Below are 19627 nucleotides of genomic sequence, written 5' to 3' on the forward strand. Positions count from 1 at the left end.
TGGCTGATTCCGTCTGAGGCCTGTAAGAATCCATCCCATGTTTTTTGGTTTGTGATCCTTGGAGTTGCTGGGCTTACAGAAGCAGCACCCTCATCTCTGCCATTATCTCCTTGGGCATCTTTGTGTCCAGATTTTTTCCTTTGATAAGAACAGCAGTCGTAGTGGGCTACGGGGTCACTCTTCTCTGATGTGCTTCATTGACTTATTCCATCTGCAGTGACTCTTTGCAAGTAAGATTTAATTCTGAGGTATCGGGTTAGAATTTCAGGCAAGAAATTATTTGAGAATACAGTTTAAGCTGTAGCATCTTTTGATGGAGGAAATGATAATCAGTAAACATGTAATTTACAGAAGTATTTACACTATAAATGGTATTTATTACATTTTTTAAAATTATATTTTTAAAAGCTTTTATTTACATTGGAAAGGCAGATTTACAAAGCAAAGGAGAGAGGAAGTTCTTCCATCCATTGGTTCAATCTCCAAATGGTTGCAGTGACTAGAGTTGAGCTGATATGGAGCCAGGAGCCGGCAGCTTTGTCTGGATGTCCTGTGTGGATGTAGTGTACCAAGGCCTTAGGTCATCCTTCACTGTTTTCTCAGGTCACAGCAGGGAGCTGGGTTGGAAATAGAGCAGCCTGGACATGAACCAGCACCCATATGGATTACTGTGCTTGGAGATGGAGGATTAACCAGTTGAGCCATTGGACTGGCCCGTTATTGCATTTTGACATTCAATCTGATCTAAAGATTTCAACTTTAGTCGTGTAATCTTTTTTTTTCATATTGCAAATTATTTCTACTTTGTCTAGAATATTTATAATTGTCTTTCAGAAAGAGTGAAATGGTGTATAAAACCGAAAGAGAATAGTTCATACTTCCTTTATCCCCTTTTTACTATATTAAAAAATTTAAAAAATTATTTCAAATGTTCTCTGATTAGTAGATGGGATTACAAGTTAAGCTGTTTTGTTGGGTATATTCCAAATGTTTTTCTGTGTTAAAGTTGCGGAGTTCTTCTTTACTTATGGTTTTGTTATCCTTTTGGCTCCAGCAATACTTACGAAAGTGGGGAATGGATGCCACTTTATCAATTTTCTCCCTGGGGCTCGCCTACTGAAAGCAAACTACTTGAATCACATGCAAATGACCTTCCAGGTTCTTGATGATTCCTTGGGTATTTGATCAAAACTCATTTGCTGCTTGCTATGATTGGTTTTAGTCCATTTCTTTTTGTGGAATGAATATGGTCATGTCGTATAGGAAAAAATGTGTTATAGTATTTTAGATAGGGAGGGAGACAATGATTGTATTTCAAATGTGACTCATCAAAGTGAAATGCTTTAGGGATCTGTAATCCCAGTGGCTAGAGAAGATAAATCCAGTCAGCATCAAAATCAATGAAAGCCAAGTTTTTTATGCATTGGATTATGTACAGTATTTCTCCCTAGGGTATGCATCATGTGTTTTAAATGTGGGAATATTGAAACTCCTGTTGTATGTTGAGTAGTTATTTGGAAAATTAATGTATAAATGATGACTTATTCAAAGGGGTAAAAGAATAACAAAAGTGAATTGCTTTTGGGTGGCTTATGTGCTATATTTTTATCTTTAATCAACAGATTACTTTTTGATCTTTTGAGACTAGATTTTAGCAAAGTTGACTTCTGGGGAATACTGCTGGGAGGAATCTAGCTCAGCTGTACCTCACAGGAGTACCTTAAATAGTCTTAGATGGAGATTCCTTAAATCATCATGTGAGAGGGTGGAGTGGGAGGCTGAAATGGTAAAATTGCTCCTACTTTCTCTAATAGCCATTATTTGGTTCATGTTGAATTAATCATTTTCTTTAGTTACAGAAATGTTCTAATTAAATATAGATGTAATTAACTTCTGCCTCATAAATATGCTTTTTCCACTACTGTGACTTTATGCATATAATTAAAACACTGAAAATGAAGTTTGAAAAATATTTTTTAATGATTTTTACCTAGTTGATTAGGGTGATAAGTGTCAAGGGCTCCCTTTGTGCCCTAATCAACTAAGTAAGAAAAAAAAAAGAGTCAAGGGCTGCAGGAAGATGGGGGAGATCATTATTGCCACATTCTCTTTTTTTCCTTTCTGTATCTGGGGGAAGGGGAGAGACAAGAGGAAAAGGCACACCCAGCCTCCCAAATGCCTCTGTACCCTGGGATGGAGAACAGCCACCTGAAACCAACCCAGGGTCCCCGAAGTGGGGCATGCTTTGAGGGTCCTGCTCAAGAGGTGTTGATAGTTCAACAGTTCTGAGTTACTGCCAATCTCATCACTCCAAGCACAATGAAATATCTTCAGAATCCACTGGTTGACATAGTCCACGTTAGAGTCTCCGTTTGCCCAGGTATTCACTGCCAACACTTGGTGGGGGTATTTGATTAATTTGTTCTGTTCTCCATCCTCTCTTATTGTACCAGATGTCCTCTGCAGACTCCAATGTACTGCAATATCTCCCATGTGCATCTGGATATGCTGTCTACTGCTCCATCTAAGCAACTGAGGAGGCCCAGCTAAGACACATGTATTCCACTGTCAGACCATGGAACCTGCAATTCTCTCTATGATTGGGGTTCTGAGTTCAGTTGGGGTTCAGCAGTTCAGTTGGGGGGATCCCCAAAGAAATTTCATCTGAGGTGATCCCAGATCTGATTCTTGCATGTGCTCACCAATACAGGGTCCAGTCTGTTGCCCTGGTCAGCCTATGGATATGCTGGTAGTTGCAATTTTTGGGTCAGTTCTGTTTCCAGCCCTGTCTTTTACCCAAACTGATGGGTTTTGCCCAGCCCGATGCTCCCCACCACACACTCAACCCTCACACAAACCAGTTTGTCAGTGGAAGCTGCAGCATCGTCAGAGTCACCTGCAATAACCCCCACCAGCCTGCCCCCTGCTTTGGTTGCTGTACTTTGGTTCCACAGTGTGCAGCAGACTGGTCCAGTCTGTCCCACATACCTTTCAGCTCTTATATATATCAATGGAATTAAAGCCTGGTTCAGCCCAACCAGTCCCACTCTCCAGTCCACGCATGTGCTGGAGGGTGCCACTCTGTCTAGTCATGTCTGCCCTTAGTCTTGGTTCCCAGCCTCCCCAACAGCCCCAGTACCTGGGATTGGGGAGTGGCCATCTGATATCAAACTCAGGGTCCCAATGTGGAGTGTGCTCTGAGGGTTCTGCCCAAGTGGATTTGATAGTTCTGAAATGTATTTTGCTGATTGATGGATGACAGAACCCTTCCAAGGTCCACTGGCTAACACAATTGACCTTAGAGTCTCCGTTTGCTCCGATTTTTTGCTGTCATTGTTTGGCTGGGATAGTTGTCCAGTTTGTTCTGTTCTTCCTCTGCCATGGCACCAGATGTCTTCTGCAGGCTCTGATAGGCTGCCATATTTTCCATGTGTATCTGGACATGCCATCAACTGCTCCATCTCCACCATGGGGGAGAACAAGCCTTCAGGCAGTCCCAAGAACTCAGACCAGGAAATCTTGGGTCCCTCTGGATACCCCCAGCACTGGGATTCACAGACCTGGCAGCCTCTGCAGAAGTGGATCCAAGGGCCTGGGCCAGGTGACACAAACCTTGCCAGACCTCCTGTCCCCAGGGCTCATGGACCTGGCATCCACCAAACAGGTGAGCCCAAGGGCCCCTTCCCCCCCATCCCCAACTTCTCACCAATTTAAAGAAGAATTGCTTTGAAAGGTGGGTTTATGGAGAGAAAGAGAGAGATCTTCCCTCTGTGGCTTCACTCTCCAAAAGGCCACAATAGCCTGAACTGAGCTGATCTGAAGCTGGTAGCCAGAAGTATCTTCCTGGTTTCCCTAATGGGTAGCAGGAACCCACAGCCTTGGGCTGCTCTCTCAGGAGACAAGCAGGGGGCAGGGAGCAGCCAGGGCACAAAACCAGCTAATACCTACTGTGCCAGACCACCAGCCCCAAAGAATAGCATTTTCTTTCTGTGCTTAGTGTTTCAGTTTTATTTGCTGACATATATTGCTTTTGAATTTTTACCTTGAAGAATTCAAGCTTTACCATGTCTTTGTCTCTGAAAAACTGTTTCAAGTGTAGGTACTTTGTAGCTGTGTGAGCATACTTTCTCTCCTTCTGGTGCAAAGCGAGAGGGACAGACCTCTCCTGACACCATCTGACTCTGCCTCCAGCTCTTCCAGCCTCAGAGGATGAGGCAGTATGAGATTCCTAGTCCCAACACTCCTAAAGACACTGGTCTTGAGTTGAGTGACAGGCTGGAGAGACTCAGTTCACTCAGGCTGGTCTCAGGTGAGGTGGGAAAGGAAGACTGCAGTGAGATGAAACAGGGAGAAGGTCACAGTGTGGGCTGGGGAGATGGGGAATCTAGGAATGACGGGGTTGGCCATGGAAAACTGGAGTCACGAGTGGAAGAAAGCAGTGGAGGCTGATGCACAGAGGGAACGTGGAGCCCAATATGAAGAAACAGGTGGACAACAGTGAGAGGCAGCTCCGGCCTGAATGGGCACAGCTGGTGATGCTGCTCAAATTCTGATCTGTAGGTTTCCCTGTGGTCTTTGCCACTGTTCTTGATTAAGTCAGCAGGTTCCTCATCAAAAGCTGGACTAAAACAATAAGGGGCATTCAGGGACTTCAGTAATTGTGTAATTGTCCTTCAAATAGCCGTGCCCTCACATTCACAAAGTTTGTGGTTGCTTCAGTAATGGAACTGCTTAGGCAATGGCTCATGTACATTTTCTATTTTCTTTTTTTTTAAAGATTTATTTTTTATTTTTATTGGAAAGGCGGATATATAGAAAGGAGAGACACAGAGGAAGACCTTCTGTCCAATGATTCACTCCCCTGGCAGCTGCAACGGCTGGAGCTGAGCCAATTCAAAGCCAGGAGCCTCTTCCGGGTCTCCCACACGTGTGCAGGGTCCCAAAGCTTTGGGCCGTCCTTGACTGCTTTCCCAGGCCGCAAGCAGGGAGCTGGAAGGGAAGCGGGCTGCCGGGATTAGAACCGGCGCTTATATGGGATCCTGGGCATGCAAGGCGAGGACCTTAACCAGTGCGCCATCGTGCTGGGCCCACATTTTATATTTTCAAAGCAGCTGTGCTCTGTATACAAAACATGTTTCTTCCAAATCTGTCACTTAACATATGTGAATATCATCAGTGCTGCAATTTGTTTTAAAACACTAGTGTTTCCTCTGCAGGGTGTGATGAACTCTTCTCTGGTTTTGTTGGAAATGTGACTGCTCTGTTTCTGATCCAGTTCCCTGGGAAGGCAGCAAATGATGGCTTAAGTAATTGGGCTCCTGCCACCAGTGTGGAATTCCTGGATTTTGTCTTAGTCCTGACCAGCCATGGTATTGTGGCCATTTTGGAAGTGAACCAATGGGTGGAAGATCGATCTCTCTGTGTGTTAGCTTGACTTTGAAATAAATCTTAAAAAATATTCTGATTCTAGGTGTTTGTTAGTTTGTAGCATTATTTAAGGAATAATAGAGACATTGCTATGAACATCTTAGGTGGAAAGAACAAGTGCTATACTTTGTAAATTTTTTGTGTGTGGTTTCATGTATAGGGTGTTTTCCTTGGCCATTGACATCAACATTTTTGTCAGTATTACCTTTGTGTGTGTAAGTTTGTAGCCAGCCAGCATACAAAGAGATTAGGGCAGCGTATTAACACTTAGTGTTCTCCCGAAGCAATATTAAGAATAGCATTGTTACACTATGACTCTTAAGAACCTCTGTATATCCGCCTTTCCAATGAAAAAATAATAAAAATAAATCTTAAAAAAAAAAAGAACCTTGGGCTTTGAATTTAAGCAACAAATATTCTGAATGTGACTGTGTCATTTTGCACGTTTAGCAGTTGTTGCTTGTTCCAGATCGTCTCTTATGAAGTTTTAAATTTGTATTCTTTGGGTATAAATTCATTCACAAAAGGAGCTGTTTTCTGGCATTTTAAATGTACAAAGAGAAATTACATTGGCTTATTGTGATGCGTATGTGACATCAAAATGATCTAAGAGGTTAGTCTAGTTTTTCTCCACGTTGGCTACATTTTTTTTTTTTTTTGGTATTCTGCCACCCCAAAGTCATCAGATTTTCTGCCTTTTCAAAGGGGAATTTACTTCCTATTTGCTTGAAAGATAGAGCAGCATACCTGGAGGAGGAGATCGAGGCAGAGCATGGAGCTCTAGGTCTTCCAGTGGCAGATTTACTCCCCGAATGTTTGAGCCAGTGCATTTTAGGAACCAGGAATTCTGTGTGCATCTTGAACATGGGTGGCAGGGCGGGGGGATGTGAGTAGTAGGGTCAGAAGTGGAGGTGGGATTCCATCATAGGTACTCTGGTGTGGGATGGGGGCCTCCCATGCAGAGGTTTAACCAAATGTGCTACCACATCTGCTCTGATTTTCTGCTTCTCAATTGTTAAGCTGGGGCAGGAGGGCCTGTAACTAGAGAAGAAAACAACCTTAGATAGGCAAAGGATGCAAACGTCTGTGTTTCCTCTTATTTTTTTTTAAGTTTATTGTCAGTTCTTTGTTATGTTTTGTTGACAATTTCTACTTCCATCTACCTGTTTAACTCTGGAGATACCAAGAAACTTAGTTCCCTGTGAACAAGAAAACTTTAAACTTGATTAATTGGTAGTTTTCTTAAAGAGAGCATCTTTCTGATAAGCATTTGTGGGGTTTACCATGGCAGAGGCCTGATTTCTCCCATAAACCAGTAGGAGGCGCTGTTTGGTAGCTTCCTGCTGGCTGCTTTCCCAATAGGATAGGTTGGTAGACTCTCAGCTTCTGTTCAGGTGCCTTAGAAGCAAGTGTATAGTTCAGTTTTTAATAGGAACATGGGTAAGTGTTTTTTCATTTGAGTATCCTTTCCCACTGATATGTTCACACTACCCTGAGTGACATGGTAGTCTGTGAATCCAAAAATGTTTCTCTTTTGCTTTTGGATTCTGTGGGAATAGTAGAAAGAAGAGGCACATTGGACTTTGCAAGAGCTCACAGTGTGAAGGCAAAGGCTGTCTATGAGAGATGCAGTGAGCGCTCACGTGCTGGCTCTGTAGAGATGCAAATGTCGTTCAGGAGACATTTCCTGCTCTCCCTGGGCATCACACTGTACCTGTAACGGGGTCAGCAGAGAAACGAGGCCCCCTGCTTTGTGGTTCCTGTTCCAAGAGAGTCTTAGTCCAAAGGAGGGACATGTATGAGAAAACTCATTTAAAAAGTTAAAACATATTTATTAGTGTAGTTTTTCAAAATCCATGCATTTTGTTGTAGTGTTCATTTTGAAGAGTTCACCCTCTTCCCCACCACAGCCTCACCCCTGTGGTGGGAACTTGTAAGTCACGAGGACCTGGCGGAGAAGGAGTTGTGTCTGTCCTGGGGAATGAGTGAAGGCGTTCCTCAGGAGACAGCACTTGAGAAGAGTTTTGAGAGAGATGGGAAAAAAAGAACATTTGTTGATGAAGAAGAGTGAAATTTTTGTGAAGAGCAGAGCCAGGTTTTGATTTGGTTAAGATATCTTCCAGACCTGTGGCTATGCAATCCACATGTCTCGTGGAAATCGATTGGAGACGTATTTCCAGCAGAAAGGTCCAAACGCTGCTCTTCATGAAGGCAGGGTGAGCACTCTGGAGCACTGTTATTTTCTGTCATCTGGCTCAGGAAACACATTATATTCCCCGAGGTGGGATAGCTGGCCCATATGGTAGATCCATTTTCAGTTGTATGAGAAGTCTCCATACTGACTTCCATATGATTGCACAAGCTTGCCCTCTCAGCAACTGTGAAGTAGAATACCTTTCTCTCCACAACCATGCCAGCAGATATTGTTAGTAGAGTTCTGAATGTACGCCAGTCACACTGAAGTTGGGTGGAATCTCACTGATTTTTATTTGTGTCTCCCTGATAGCTAGAGAGTGTGAGCTTATTTTCATATGTCTATTAGCCTTCTAAATTTGTTTTGAAAAAAATATTCATTTCCTTTGCCCTTTTTTTCACAGAATTATTTGTTGCTGTCGTTGAGTTTGTAAATCCTGGATATTAGTCCTGTATCAGTTGTATATGTGTCGTTGTGTAGTGATTTTCTCCCATTCTATTGGTTGCTTCTTCCCTTGGTTGATATTTTCTTTGCTGTACAGAAGCTTCTTAGTTTGATGCCGTCCCATTTGTTTATTTTGGCTTTGTGCTTTTGGGGACTTTTTAAGGTGTCTTTACCGATGTCCATATCTTACAGAGTGCTTCCTATGTTTTACTGTGGTGTATCTACTCCGTAAAACACTACTCAACTGTGAAAAAGAATTAAATTCTACCATTTGCAACAAAATGGTTCCAAGTAGATAACGGTTATGCTCAGCGAAATAAGCCAGTCACAAAGGACAAATATCATATGTTCTATGATATAGATATTGTATGAAGGCAACCTCCATACAAAATTCAAGACCAATAGATGTATTGGTAAACATGTACATATACATATATTTATCTAGAACTGTGTAATGGAAACTAGCTTACTGAGAAGTGAAGATCCATTACAGTACATATCTCTACTCCTGAATCAAAGATGGAATCCCAATGAAACTGTTAAACATTTCTTGACCATAGGCTGTTGGACTTTCTGCCATCATCTATACCTACAATGAATAGCAGAATGATGGACTTAATGGCTGTGTGTGAAGGACTATACTATTGTAATAATTTAGAGGAAATCAGTGGGGAAAAGGGAGCGGGAGGAGGGGAAATCTGAGAGCCTACAGAACTGTATCATGAAAAAAGTAATTTAAAAAGTGAGTTTAAAGCAATGCAAATCGTTAAATTATTCTATGCGAATTGATGCACAGGTTTTTAAAGTGACTCGAAGAGGTGAGTGGTGAGTGGAAGGACTTAAATCTGGCGTTAAGTTGCTGGACCATATAGTTTGGTATCAGCTTAGGTATGATGAGAATTAAATCTGATAGCTCAAATGACCCAACACTTTGCAGTAGAACTTGTGGTGTTGTTTTGACTTCTTTATTAGTGCTGGTCTTAGTAATCTATCATTGCCTTTTTCTTCCTACTCCTTTCCTAGATGATAAATGCGTTCTTAGGGAAATTAACTGTTAATCATTCATCGAAATGTTACATTTTGAAGGATAAACCTGCCAAGCTCAGAATGATAGCTATAAAATATTTAGCAATGTTTAGCTAAGTTCTGAACCTTCTGCAATAATTTGACTGAAAAAATTGTTTTCCGAGGAAACGATGGAAAATGTTGGCATCACAGTATACTCTTGGTTATGTTTTATGGAAATCAAACTACAATTTCTGCGAAACAGATACAAGGAATTCAAATTTGGCAAGCGATAGAAGTTTTGGTTCTATTTGCATGGAGTTAAAAGTTCCCCTAAAGAAACTGTTGGCTGTCTATTTGATGCAGTGTTAGCATTGGACCATCAGTATAATGATGAATAAGTTCAGAGAAGACCAGAATTATTTGAAATTTGGAATCATATGCAGAACAAATACAGCCAACCCACAGTTTTTTCAAGAGTAGATTTTCAAGCTGAATTACTAAATGGAATTCATGTTCATTTTACTCATTTCTTCAATTAGCATTAAGTTTTTTTCTTAATGATAATAGTTTAAAACATTGATCTTAACCCTTGGTAGAAGTATTTCTGAAGAATTCCTAAAGTCTAATGATGTCCTGAGGCTAGTGTTGTGGCATAGCTGGTTAAACACTTCTGCCAACAGTGCTGGAACTCATATGGCAACTCTGGTTTGTGTCCCAGCTGCTGCACTGCCAATCCAATTATCTGCACATGCTCCAGGAAAAGACCCCAGAAGAGGAGCTGGTGTTGTGGCATGTTGGTTAAAGCCACTGTCTGTGGCGCTGTCATCTCATATAGGTGCTGGTTGGAGTCTTAGCTGCTCCACTTCTGATGCAGCTCCCTGTTGTGCCTGGGAAAGCAGTGGACATGCTTGGAGACCTGTACACACATGAGAGACCTGGAGGAACCTCATTGCAGACATTTAGGGTGTGGGCTAGCAGATGGAGGATCTTTCTCTTGCTTTTGCTTTTAGTCTCCATTCCTCTCTTTGCCTCCCTCCTCTCTCTTTCCCTTTCCCTCCCTCTCTGCCTTTTAAGTAAATAGATAAATCTTAAAAGCAGGACCCGGTGTGGTAACCTAGTGGCTAAAGTCCTCGCCTTGCATGTGCCAGGATCCCATATGGGCACTGGTTTGTGTCCCGGATGCTCTACTTTCCTTCTAGCTCCCTGTTTGTGGCCTGGGAAAGCAGTCTAGGACGGCCCAAAATTCTTGGGACCCTGCATCAGTATGGGAGACCGAGAAGAGTCTCCAGGTACCTGGCTCCCAACTTTGGATGGCCCAAAATCTTGGGACCCTGCACCAGTGGGGGAGACATAGAAAAGGCTCCAGGCTCCAGGCACCGGGCTCTTGACTTTGGATCGACTCAGCTCCAGGTTATTGCAGCCTCTTAGGGAATGAACCAGCAGATGGAGGATCTTTGTCTCTCCTCTGTGTTAAAAATCTGACTTTCCAGTAAAAATGAATCTTTAAAAAGAAAGAAGAAAAGAAAAGCAATACTGATGGCTTAAGTATTTGAGCCCTGAATGTCAAGGACCTGAATGGAATTCTGGACTTTCTGGCTTCAGCTTGGACCTGTGCCGCTTGTTGTGGCCATTTGAGGGAGTGAACCAGTGGGTGAAAGATCTCCATTTTTAAATTTTTCACTCCTTTTCTGTCACTCTGAAAGAAACTATTCACACTTACACCAAAGATTCTGATTTATTTGTTTGGAAATAAAACCTAGTAATTTTTTTTTTTCTGAAAGCTTATCAAGTAACGTAATATATAGCCAAGATTGATGTAGTATATGAATAAATGCAAGGGGAAATTTTACCTTTTTGTTGGTCTCTGTTACTGATAAAAGGAAAGGAATTGTCTTTGTATGTGTGTTTGTAGTACTGATGGACTTAATTTTCTGTGCAGCATTATTCTCTTAGAACTGAATGTTCCACAGTATCATTTCAAGGAAGAGTATATTATGAAACACTGGTTTTATGCTGCTAATAAGTGTCATATGAAGAAAAAGTTCCATGGTTAGATAAGTTTACAAATTTTTCCATATACTGTATTTTTCTGCTAGCCAGTCTTTGGTGTGCTAGTTATTTATGTTTTATGAATTTGCTACAGAAGTCTGTAATGCGTAGCACTTAGGAATTTCATGCAATGAAAATTTTTTTTTCTTGGTAGAAACTACAAGTTACAGAATTTCCATTAATTAAGATCTGTGTTAGGACTGGGTATGATGCAATTGTTTGATGGAGACTTTCTTATATAGTGTTTTGGTGAGCCTCATGATGAGAGTGAGAATATAAATCATTTCAGGGAACGTGGATCTCTCTTAAAAGACATCTGCTGTCATTTAAATTCCTGCTCATTGTTTAAAATTTGACAACTCTTCATTGCTTCCCAGGTGCAGCTGAATGTCAACCTATGAGTTGGTCATTGAGTACAGTCTCTATCTTCCTTTGATATGTATTTAATTTAGTCTGCTGTTGCTCTTCCGACCAATCCCCCCCTTGGATCTTACCACAAGTTTCAGCAAACGATGGTCATCTTGAAGTCTAATTACTGTAGGTAAAAGTTTCTCACTGAGTAGTACGTTTTTTTCTCACCGTAACCTCTGACCCCTGCAGTAGTCATATTGCCCGTTACCTGCCTTTTTGTGGGGAGTTATGGACTGACCCAGCCCGTGTTCTCATCTTATACAGGTTTTGCTTCCAGACCTTATATTGCTTTGTTTTTTGATTGTATTTTATTTTTCTAAAAAGTGAATTTTCTTGCATGATTCTGTTCTTTAGAGTTGACATCTTACTGCAGTTCAGCTTCTTTCTATATTCTGTAGTTGAGGGACTCAGCATTTTGAAATCTGAGCATATGATTGGGAGTAAGTAACTTTACAGAATTGGAATATCAGAAAACTAACAGCTAAAAAATAAACTAAACTGAAACTAAAAACCAAGACCTGGAGATTTCCTAATGTAGCATAAAAATATGGAAAACCAGACCTAGGGAATTTAAGCAATTTATCCAAGTCATATGACCTGGGGACAGGGAAACTTCATTAACCTTAATTTTTTTTTTAAAGATTTATTTTTTATTATTTTTTCATTGGAAAGGCAGATATACAGCAAGGAGGAGAGACAGAGAGGAAGATCTTCCATCCGATGATTCACTCCCCAAGAGAGCACAACGGGCCGATACTATGCCGATCCAAAGCCAGGAGCCTCTTCTGGGTCTCCCGCGCGGGTGCAGGGTCCCAAAGCTTTGGGCCATCCTCGACTGCTTTCCCAGGCCACAAGCAGGGAGCTAGAAGGGAAGCGGGCTGCCGGGATTAGAACCGGCGCCCATATGGGATCCCGGGCGTGCAAGGCGAGGACCTTAACCACTGCGCCACTGCGCCAGGCCCCATTAACCTTAATTTTTAAAAGATTTATTTCATTTTCTTATTGGAAAGAAAGATTTACACAGAAAAGGAGAGACAGAAAGATCTTCTGTGCTGGTTCACTCCCCAAGTGGCTACAAGAGCTGGTGCTGAAATGATCTGAAGCCAGGAATCAGGAGCTTCTTTTGGGTTTCCCATGTGAGTGCAGGGTCCCAAGGCTTTGGGCCATCCTCTGCTTTCCCAGTCCTGGGGCATGGAGCTGGAAGGGAAGAGGAGAAATAGGGACACAAACCAGTGCCCAAATGGGATCCTGGAAGTTGGCAATGCACGAATTTAGCCGCTAAGCTGTCATGCTGGTCCGTAACCATTATTTTTTTTTTGTACTGACAGTTCACATCTTTCTGAAATTAATGTGGTCTTTGTCCTTTTTTTTTTTTTAAACAAAAATTGGATTTTTACTTAAGTCAGATATACAAAAAGGAAGAGAGAGAGAGGAAGATCTTCCATCCTCTGATTCATTCTCCAAGTGGCCACAGTGGCTGGAGCTGATATAATCTGAAGCTAAGAGCCAGGAATTTCTTCTGGGTCTTCCACAAGGAGATGCAGGGTCCCAAGGCTTTGGGCCATCCTCAGCTGCTTTTCCAGGCCATGAACCGGGAGCTGGATGGGAAGCAGGGCTGCCATATGGGATCCCAGGTGTGCAAGGCGAGGCCTTTACCTGCTAGGCTACCATGCCATGCCCAGGCTCTGTCTTTTAATGGGAAAATTAAACACTACCTCCAGTCAATCAGAGCAGTAACAAATGTCTTATCCCTCATTTGCACCTCTATGCAACATATGAAGACACCCTGGAAGTTCTTATGGTTGTCTGATCTGGGCTGTGGAAGTAGGTTTTTAAGATTTGAATGTTTGCAGAGGTGATGAGGATGTGCAGTCCTTTATACACATTTTGATTCCCTCCTCCTCCCTTCCCTTTTCTGATGCACCGGGTACTTCTGTTTTGAATCTATCAGTAAATGAAGCAAATAAGGGATGTCTGTATTATAAAGCATACTGAATTAAGGGCCCTGTGATCCAACCTTGAATCTTGCACAGGCACCAGCTGTGAAATCTTGAGCATGTGGTTTGATTGCTGAGCTTCAGTGCTCTCACAAACCAAGGATGATTGTTCATAGAATTGCTATTAAAAACAGTTGGGACAATGTACTCAGAAGTGCTTTGTAGACAGCAAACCCTTGAACAAATTCTGATTTGTCAGGGAACACTCTCCAGTGTCAGTGTGCCTGTTTTCCAGGTAGAGGGAGGGCTTAGGGCAGCTGTGTGAGCAGGATGGCTTCTGCGTGTATAGTAGTTTGGGGGAAAGCTGCATGGGCTTTAATAATACTTTTGAGATTTTGTCTCAATTTATAGTTGTGTGGCAGTGACAGGATGAGACAGAGGGAGATTTCCATCTGCCTTTTCTCTCTCTAAACTCCTGTAATTGTGGGACTAGGTTGGCTGAAACTGTGAACTCTGCCTGGGCTCTCCCATGAGAGAGGAGGAACTGAGCACTTCAGCCATTACCAGTGTCTGCCAGAATGTGCATTAGCAGGAAGCTGGATTAGAAGTGGAGGTGGGATTCACCCCAGACACTTTAATTTGGGGTGGGGACATCCCAAGCAATGGTTGAATCCAGTGCAATATAACGTGTGTCTGAATGAGTGTAACTTTTTTTTTCCCCTTTGGTAGTTATCTAGGAGAAAGATTGTGTTTGTTGGTTTTGAACCCATCTAGATGTATTCATATCTTTTGAATTACAGAGAAACAATAACTTTTCCGCAGTGGAGATGTTTTTCTGTTTTCTCATGTAATAGGACACTTGGTCATTGTTAGACATGCTGTTACTCCTTTGTTATGAGTTGGGAAAATGCTGGGGAGTAATGCTTATGGCTGGGTAAGGTTTATTATCAATAAAGAACTATCAGGAGGAATTAAATTTTGATTTTTAATGAAATTGTTTTGCTTGGCATACTGGCATAACAAGAAAATTCAAGTTTGTTTTAGGGACTGTGAATTCTCTGTGACTGAAGGAACATTTTATGTCTTAGCCACAAGAAATTGCCATTCTGAATTGCATTGTCTTACTTCCTTATACAGGCTTTATTTTGGTTTGTGGCTTTGTGGTCTTTGGCCCTGAGGCAATGAGAATCTTTCAGAGGCTACTCTTTTTTTTTATTTTATTTACTCTATTTTATTTATTATTATTTTTTATTATCCTTTTATGATACAGTTCCATAAACCTTTGGATTTCTCTTACCTCCTTCCCAATCCCCTCCCCCGTCACTGAATTCCCCTATATCATTACTATAGTATAGTTCTTCATAAACAGTCAAATGTCCATCATAGCGGGCATGGGCACTATCAGAGAGTCCAGCATCCCTATTGTCAAGATACAGTAAACAGTTAAAGCCTGTTTCTATGACCCACGGCTCATTAGCTTGTAGAATGTGAGCCCTGTACTGTTATTATAGAAACTTTGCATCCCTTTGAAGGCAGGACCTGTGCTAGTTGTTTAAAAGGACTTGATGAGGGTTGTAGATTCTTTCAGTTGTTGCCTGTAGGAAGTACTTTGCAGGGGATCAACAGGTAGTTTCCTGAAATATAACCCACAATTTGGTGTATCAGGTGACTAAGTCCTTTGGAGACCTGAAAAATCTACCTGTGCCTGACCAGTTCGTTGCAGAAGGCCTGGCAGCCTTGGAAAAACATGTGAGCAACAAGAGAAGAGACACCAGGAGATAGAAATGACTGTGATAGGATGTAGCGGAATGAAGAATGCAAGATCATTAAGGATGATTTTGGGGTTTCTAATATGAAAGTGACAGGCATAGTAACATTTAGTGAAAGAGCCGATTCTGAGAAAAGATATAATTGTAGCTAACGTGCTGTTTTTGAAATGGAGAGGGAGATGGAGAAACAGAGTGTGCAAACATGCATGCAAAAGTGAGCATGCAAGTGAATGTGGGTTTGAAGTAGTGACTTACTAGGAAATAACTGGCATTCCAGAAGTACTGGCATGGCATATGTGGAGTTACCTGTAAGCCAGAAGTTTTCATATTCATCTCTAATGTTAAAATAACAGTTGTGTTGTTGCTAAGTAATTAGAGAATTTAATAAAAGGTCCACTTTGAAAAATCAATTAAAAATTGGATTGGAAACAAGGCAGGTGAGCTTGAACTGGCATTTTGTTGTGTGCTACTGGTGATGCAGGTGGTTGTTTAACACACTGTACCGTGGCACTTGTGCCAAGGAAGTGTGACCCAGTCATCAAAAGTAATCCAAATTAATCTTAAGTACAGATGTGGTATTGAGAAATGAGACTTCACATGCAACAAGGAGTTCATGACTTGTTCTGAAATTCAATTAACCAAATTTTGGACAGAGATCATTATTTTCATCAAGTATGTGACAACTCTATTTTGCATTCAGTTTGCATTGGAAGCACTATTCAATAAGTTAAATACTACACTTAGAAAGAAATGAGTTGGAAGAAGAACAAAGTTCATGTCATAGTGGGTGCTGTTTGGTCACACTATTTCTTGCAGATTTCGCTTACTGGATATTGGAAGATGTTGGTTATATAAGAAGAAACTAAAGTTATTATATAGTTCGTCTGTCACAGTGTTAACCTGTAATGGAGTTAGGACTATTATGAAATACAGTAACTGGTATTGTGACTTACTTACATGTAACAACTTAAGGCAGCATAAGTTCAGTTAGGGTGTGAAGCACTTACCATCTTGTATTTTGTGAACTCCTGTATGCCTGCAATCAAAAATGTTTATATATGCAGCTTACACGTATTTGCCAAATCTTGAGCTGGCTTTTGCAGCCACAGAACAGAAAGGTGCTCCATGCGTATTTGTTGGATGGCTGAAACTTGCCTAGTGTCTTCTAGATGCTGTGCCAGGCCTTGAGAGTGCAATGCTGATCAATTCCAGTGTGGAGCCAACTAAAGGGTATATGCTAAATCCCAGGAAGAAAGCAAATAAAATAATTGTTCATTATAATGTTTATGAAAGAAGTAAATGGGGAATGGATTATTAAATGGATGACACATCAAATTAAAAAAAGTTTTAAAACAAATAATTTTGGGGTGCGCAGTTAGATTTGAGTTTGAATAGATGAAAAGCTTTCTTAAATAGGCATTATTTTCAGCTTTCAGAAGTAGTTGCTTGCCTTTGTGTTTAGACCAACCCATTTAAGAAATTTTGCCCATTAAGGATATAATTATATTTTCTTTCCATGGTCTTTATTGGAATTTTTTTTCTCTTAGGTTCTTCCAGTAATGCATTCTTTAGAGCTGAGCCTCAGCAGGAGTAACAAAGCTTCTCATTTGATGCCTTCTTCCATTACCTATGCAGCTAGGGTCACTGGTAAATAATTCCTTTTTCTAGAACAACCAATGTGGAGAAAGCTAAGTATAAGAAAGACTTAACCCAAACTCAGCAGTGCTGGTCTCCAGGGAACGGTTTAGGGCAGCTCTGTCACGTGAGGCTGCTACTCCTTGTCTGCTCTGTGTTGGATGGACTCTGGGTTTTGTTTGCCTTTTAAATCAGGGCAACACTTGAATTGGGATTTGCTGCTGTGCCCTTTGGATTGGGATTTTCCTGGGGCTCCTTAGAGCTTCAGAGGCGGCTGTTTGTCTTCCCTAAGTTAGGGGTGATTTGGCGCCATCTAGGTTGATTTTTTTTTTTCTTTCTTTCCCTGAATGAATACTTTTTGAATACATTAAAGCCATTGCAGCAGCTGTGAAGGAACACCATAGGGTTGATTTCATGCCTGGGCTGTTCCAGTATCGGTTGGTCTTAAACAGATCCATTTGTAACTTTCGGATTTATCAATGTACTTATTATTTGTATTTAGGAAACAGATGACTTCTATACTTTGTAATAAAGCATGGGTTGGTGATGTTTCATCTCATTGAAAACCAGTTTTATTGCAGTAGACTATGAGTATGTAACATAAAATTTACCATTTTAAGCATAAGCATTTTACTGCCCAGTGTCAGTAAGCCCAAGAGGGCTCCAAGAAATTGATGACATTTATGTTTTATGGGAAAACTGTACATGGGTTTCTCAAATTTTTGTGTTTCACAGTAAACCTATTTTGTCATTCCATTTTCCACAAACTTTTTTTTTAGATAACCTTGTACATTCACACTATTGCACTCCTTAAGAAATTCTTGATGTGAAACCTCAACTCATTTACACTCATTTTGACATTTAATGACCACATGTTGACAGGAAAAACATTTTAAATTGAGTCATAGAAAACTGTTTTCCTAGAGAGTCAAGTTTTGAAATTCCATTAGTAATGCCGCACCTTTACAGTACAACTGAAAAAGCCAGGGCTCTTAGAACCAGCCTGGGTTTGCACATTTCAATCATCAGTAAATAGTTACTCAAGAGCTCTGTTTAGGAATTAATAATGGGAGAATGCTGAGTTCCTGAGAAGAAATGTGGGCACTCTGCATTTTGTGATGGATGAAATACACTGTGCATTTTAGAGGAGAGTCAACACCAACAGCAGTTGCTCACTGACTTCATGGTACCAAGTTGTGAAACATGCTTAGGGACAAGAGCTCAGTACTGTCAAATGTGCCTGTCAATTCTAGCTTGGCTTCCCTTCCATGTTACTAAATCCATGTGTGTTCCAGGATGTAGGACTGTGACGCTGGTTGGGTAGAGCAGGAGGTTGGAGGATGAGTCCTAGGCTGGCATTGATCCTGGAACGTTGTGGAACGTTTCCCGTAATGAGTTTCTGGTGACTTGAGAACATTTTCCAAAGCTTGCCCTCATGTCCAGCTGTGCAGTCATCGTTTCTATTCCCCCAGTCCAGCTTGTTTCTTGTGTAGCCAATGGCCTCAAAGGAAAGAGTGGTACATGGCCTAGTCTCTTGTTTCATCACACAGCTCACGGAAAGCAAATGTGCCCCTAAAATATGAAGTCATGTTTGTGACACTTGCACCTTAATGCGCACAAAGTAGTATTATTGAAGGGCTGGTAAACCAGATGTCTGTCATCTGATACTGGTGAAGAAATTTAGTGCTTTCAGGCATTCTCAACTGAAGGTTACCTGAAGGGATGCTGGGATTAAATAGGGGGATGCACTCCTTTTGTTGGTTTAGTCCTCTGACATGTTTGTGATGGTGCTACTCTCAGTGGGATATGAGTGAGTGATTACTTATAATGACTAGCGTGCTCCTGACACATTTGGTGACACTCAGTGGTTTGAATCACTCTCCTCTGATTACAGAATCTTTTTTGTCTACTTCCTTTGCATCTAATTTTGTCAAACTTTGCATTTATTTCCTGCAGCAGTTTCATGCCTAACTGTCCACCATGGAAATCTTTTAGTTACACCCACACGTGATCTTAGCTTGCTGAGATTGAACCGCAAAAATTCCTTGGTTATTTATTTTTTAAATAAATATCAAGTAAGAGAGTGATCAAGCTTTACAATACATTATTTTACCCCTTGTTCCACAAAGGAATTTGAAGGGGCTCCATGGTTTATGTTTAATAATCCAGACTGAACAGTAAATACCAGAGGAAATTGAGTTGAAGGAAAAGTAAGAGTTGGAAAATAATTGAGGTGAGGAATAATAATGTTTGGACTCAGCACACCCATGTGGATCTGACCGTTGTGCTGGCCAAACCTGAAAGTGAAATTTGACCTGCCGTTATGACTCGCAGGCCCACGAGATGAGATGTGAACCAGTGGCTCCCAAAGACCTTGACTTTATGGGTTGAGGAACTGTGGGGAAGCTTTGGTTTAAAGTGTTATTGCAAATCTGTGATAACATCACATAACAACACATAGGTACTCTTGTCCCATGTCAGGCATTGCGCTAAGACACTTGTTGCAGGAAGGACCTCTTCATCTTCCCAAAGTCCCCATAGTTTTACTCATGTTTTAGGGGGAAAGAAAATACATAGGCTGAAGGAATTCAAACCAGCCAGGACCACATATATACCTGGCCTTGACTCCACAATATGTGGTGTGTAAGAAAGACAGTGAGCTCTTTTAGAACCCCTGACCTTCCAGCCTTTTCTCATACTTGCCTATGCATCAGGCAGCATGGTTAGACTCCGCTGGCCCGAGTCTGGGATGC

At 41.3% G+C, this 19627-nt stretch overlaps 1 protein-coding gene and 1 long non-coding RNA gene across 3 annotated transcripts in view; both read left to right on the forward strand.

The window, feature by feature from the left end:
* The window catches only part of BICC1 (BicC family RNA binding protein 1), a 260579-nt gene that overhangs the window by 88149 nt on the left and 152803 nt on the right, over positions 1–19627 (forward strand). The window lies entirely within an intron of this gene.
* Positions 13204–15407, forward strand: LOC121153336. The gene is made up of 2 exons (XR_005883386.1): positions 13204–14845; positions 14907–15407. It is a non-coding gene; the product is annotated as an uncharacterized LOC121153336 (long non-coding RNA).

The sequence above is a fragment of the Ochotona curzoniae genome, unplaced genomic scaffold (genome assembly GCF_017591425.1).
Source record: "Ochotona curzoniae isolate NIBS_2020 unplaced genomic scaffold, NIBS_Ocur_1.0 contig_2692, whole genome shotgun sequence".
NCBI classification, from domain to species: Eukaryota; Metazoa; Chordata; class Mammalia; order Lagomorpha; family Ochotonidae; genus Ochotona; species Ochotona curzoniae.